General features: G+C 38.8%; 1 protein-coding gene across 3 annotated transcripts in view; it reads right to left on the bottom strand.

The window, feature by feature from the left end:
* Window positions 1-4,465, bottom strand: part of LOC107102323 (protein capicua homolog) — a 43,429-nt gene extending 38,964 nt beyond the window's left edge. For all 3 annotated transcript variants that reach the window (XM_015401577.1, XM_015401578.1, XM_015401579.1), the window contains exon 1: window positions 4,267-4,465. The gene's annotated coding sequence lies outside the window, so the exon portion shown is untranslated. The remainder of the gene's footprint in view (window positions 1-4,266) is intronic.
* Between the last annotated feature and the right edge of the window lie 211 nt (window positions 4,466-4,676).

Below are 4,676 nucleotides of genomic sequence, written 5' to 3'. Positions count from 1 at the left end.
ATTAGGAACATATGCTATGATGCATAAATGAGGATAATCTTGTAATTCCTTCATTTTCTACTGGATTCAAACCTTGGAGCACAGGTCTTATGTTTGAATTTTTGATATATATATATATATATATATATATATATATATATATATATATATATATATATATATATATATATGTTAAAATTTAAATAGGTTGGTCTGACTGCAAAAAACACAACTATGCAAAAAAACCTGGATATATGTATCGGTCAGGATAAAAAAAAACACTTAAACTTTCAGTGTATATTTGATGGTATCTACAAATCTGTCTCTGAAATATAAAGAGTATAAAAAAAAAGAGTTAAGGTTTATTTCGACATAAATACGTCAGTTTGTGTTTTTTTTGTCTCCCTGATTTATGAATAAAGTTCAATGAAAAACATAAGCGAAACAAGTGAACCAAGAAGATCTGCATGATTTCTAATAAAAAAAGCACATGATTTCATTCTAGAGGTTTTATCTAACATTAAAAATGCCTTTTTGTCCCACTGTGGGGACATTTGGGTGAAACAATGGCAAAAACACATAGACAGCAGACGTAAAAGCTGACTCAGAAAGTCTTATGAAAAAAAAAGGAGAAAAAAATAAATAACACCATGGAAGATACTAAGAGAAAGTAAAAAAAAAAGACAAAAATAGAAAAAAAAAGCAGCAATGTGCATTTAAAAGTTTTTTTAAATAGTTAATCCCTGAAAATTAAGGAAAAGAAAAAGAAAGACATTTCTGACTGGAGTAATGTACCTCCCACCAGTACCAGACCAAGTTCCCCTTCGTTAGAGGAGACGACTGGGCCTGGCCTGGGAATGCTGGGTCTGTAGAGGAGCTTTAGAAAAATGGGAGAAAGAGGAAACAGTCAGAGCCACACGTCTGACGGACTATTTGGTTAAATGAGTGTCGAGGATCTGATCTTACCACAGAAATATGTCATTTGTTATGCTCATGGCCATCCCAAAATACCCTGACTTTGGCTGATAAGCCATTGCCAGGCTGGGTGTGTTTCTGTGCATACTTCCATTTTAACATCTGAAGTTATAGAATTAGACATGAATCTATCTTTTATATCTAGAGTAGTAACATCCTGAGGCAAATGTATACTTTTGTAATTGTGAAAATGCTCTTTTTGTTCATTCTTTTTACTTCCAACAAAAATTTTAAATGTGTTTTTGTTTTGCCAACTAGTCACAAGTTAAATTATAGTGATTTATCCGATTTAAATCCCTTATTTCCATGTTTAAGAGAGACATATGTAAAAATGTCTCTTAAATGTAAAAATAACCAATCCATGCTGACTTTCATTTGTTTAAACAAACTGTCTTGATGCTAAAGAGTAGAACTAAATTAGAATTCCCATATGTTGAGAGCTGCTGAAGTGTGTAAAATGTCAGTCAAAACTGTGAAAGTAAAGAAAAAAAACAATGCTGGAAAGACATGTTTTTTTTTCTGAGCTGAATTCGGATGAAGCAAAGAGAGGAATTCAGGGGTTGATCTGGACAAGTCCTGACACTGTCCAGCTAACATCAGACACAGCTTGCTGCTGCACGGATCCAAAGCAAACTGTAAATCTCAAATAGATAGGTCGTCACAATCTCCATGGCACTCAACTGGACTCCCTTTAAATGGCTGTTCCACCTATAAACATAGAGGATAAAGCGACCCTCCTTGTAACGTGGACCCCGACAGCAGCAAAACTAAACTTTACGCAGACGCTAAATGCCCTCTCTGGAATTTACAGCGCAGTCATGCATATGCTATTAAACTCTCCCCTGGAACTAGATATTATCACACACTTATTCTACCATGTAAACCATCCTTTACATTTACACAATAGTTTTTTGTCGTGTGAATTTTACATATCTGCTGTGAACATGAAGTAATTTTTTGATTAGGTTCAACTGCACAATTTAGTACGAATAAAAATCTTTATTGAGAGATTTTAGGTTTAGAGGCCGGTGCATTTAAGCACCATGGGCATACACACTTATTTATTAAGAGTTCTCATCTTTTTGCTGCCATGATAAAATTAGGTTGTAGTGTGTATATATATGCATTTATTACATAACTATCCGCGTCTAATAAACACGAGGGTTTATTAAGATTGTTGAAGTGAGGGGAGCCTGTGCCCCGCTGCATCATGGCACAGGTTGTATGCGCGAAATGAAAAGGTGGGGTGACAATCAAAGCGGCTTGCTGCACAAGAGGGTGTCAGAGTCTGTGCAATGCTGCATTTGCAGCTCATGTCAAAGAGAATGTATATATGGAGGCAATGTGCTGCTCATCTCTCTGTCCTGAAAGACTTTATGGGTGTCTTTCTGGGCGCGGGGCTGCGGTGACGGAGAAGGGAGAACGTAAGGAGCAGGAAAGAAGGACAACTGTCATGGTGAAGACTGCCGTGGCCCTTGTAGTCTGCGGAGTAGAAGGTCCTTTTTTTCTTTCACCCCAACTGGGTCAACAGGGAACGCACTGTCACACATGAAACGGCAAAAAACACGCTCTCTTCAACAGAAACATGATTTGCTCATAAGCTCATCTGTGAGATGGAGATTTCTTAGAAAACATGACATTGATAGAGGGAATATGGAGTTCTGGTATTTTAGGGTGAGCTGTGTGTGTTTATAAGTGAGAGGGAGTGCTTTTTGCTCATTTGTTCTACAAATATGCCAGCTGTGTAGGAGATTGTTGAAGGTAATGAATAGCATCATGAAAAATAAAATAAAAAGATGCACCGATAGTGCTTTTTTTCCCCCTGCAGATACAGATGTCTGTTTTTCTTTTGCTTCGTTATAACACACTAAAGGGCTAAGAAATCTGGTATTTTTCTCATGGGCTTTTAATCCAACAAAAATGAATGAATCAGAACAATGGCCTTTTGAAACAAATATAAAAAAAAGCAATTGCTGTTGGCTGATGCAGTTTTACATTAAAATGGTTGGAGTTCCTACTTTTAAATCCCATATCAAGGTATTCCAATCAGAGAAAAATTGGGCTATCCTATTTTGTTCTATCAATTTGGTGCATCAAGCAGATGCTCAAACATTTGTACACAGGACTGACCTCTGAGTTGTAGCATAGCCCAGAAAAGAGTGTATTTGTTGGGCACCAAATGGCAGAAATGCCAATGTCACATCAATGCCCAACTGCTCGTCAACATCATGACCACACAGGAGCATTGATGGGGGATAATGGAGAATGCATGCCACAGTGGAAACGTGCAAATAACAAATAAAAAAAAAAATGAAATTTAAACATGACTCGAAATAAAAACTGCAAGTATGTGCAGATGCAGATGCATCGCCTGTGACTGCGGGATAGCAGAGCAGGAAAAGTGACGAGAGGAAAAGCCGAGAAAACACCTAAAGCTTCTCTCTCTGAGTACTACGAAAGGCGCTCCACAATGTCAAACAAGTATATCATGACTGGAGGCGATTGTGCAGGATGGTTTCTGGCTTACAAACACAAACCAACCGGTTTGAAAGTCTTAGTTAATTAACTCAACCTCAAAGCTCATGTAAGCGTTTGTAACACGCAAAAACACACGAAAATACACAAATTATGCACAAAAACTCGACAGATTGAGGGTTCCTTATTGAAAGTTACCTTGGGTATATATATAAATATACTAATATTGTTATAAAACTTGGATTGAAGCAGGAATCTGTTAGTGTTATCGCTCTAGTAAGCAGCAGTAGCGCTGGTACTATAGTGGTATATGTAGTAGTCGTAGTACGAGGCGGTTGAAGAGAACCACAAAACGACACGGTGATGTTTTCGCAACATCCTCGTTTTAGTTTGTCCCTGACTCGTTTGAAAATAAGTATTCCTATTTAGACCGCTTTTCCGTGTTGGTAAACATTGAGACTGCAGCGCCTGCAAATGGCTCGCTTGTTTTTACTACGCTACGTGCCGCGGGTTACGAGCCAAACAGAAAACTAAGGTCAAGAAAAACATCAAAGTGTTCTACGATTAAACAGGCGACGCCGATGCCAACCGAATAAATGTTGGGATGTTTGTGTAGGATGATGGGAAAACATTTCAGAAAGTTTTTTTTTTTAAGCTGTTACGCTCCCACCCCTCCCCTGTCTTTAGGGTTTTTCCCCTTGTCACTCCGTTTCTTTTGGACGGTTCGACGACCATTGACTCCTTTACCACCCGGTCTTGTGTTAACTCTTGAACAAAAATAGAAAATTGACGCTAGTTTAGCTTCACCAGCTCGTTCCCAACTTGCTCCCAACTCACCTCTAACGTTTTTTTTCTCCTCTTGCCATAGAAAGATTTACGGTCCTATTTTCCAGACGGGGAGACAAGAACAACTCCCAATAACAATCCCTCTGCTGTCGGCTCTAAATGCGCACTTTACTTTTCCTGCACAAAACATGTCTTTTCCCCTCCGCAGAAACTCAAGCAAGGGTCCCAAAAAAAAAACTATCGCTCTCCTTTTCCACTACATTCACAAAATGGTGAATGAACCACTAACAGCTGGGGGAACTGACCAATGACAGCCTGCTGACAGTTACAGTAGCCAATCAGTTCGGTCTTTGGTACGAAGAGGGCGGGGCCAGCTGTCACAATCTATTTGACGGACAGAGAGAACAAGCCAATGGCGGCAGGGATGCTTAGCGAAACCGGTGTCCTGTCCCAAACTTTAC

This window comes from Cyprinodon variegatus, unplaced genomic scaffold, assembly GCF_000732505.1.
Source record: "Cyprinodon variegatus isolate N-32 unplaced genomic scaffold, C_variegatus-1.0 Scaffold1234, whole genome shotgun sequence".
Lineage (NCBI taxonomy): Eukaryota > Metazoa > Chordata > Actinopteri > Cyprinodontiformes > Cyprinodontidae > Cyprinodon > Cyprinodon variegatus.
This window is presented reverse-complemented; position numbering and strand designations above follow the sequence as displayed.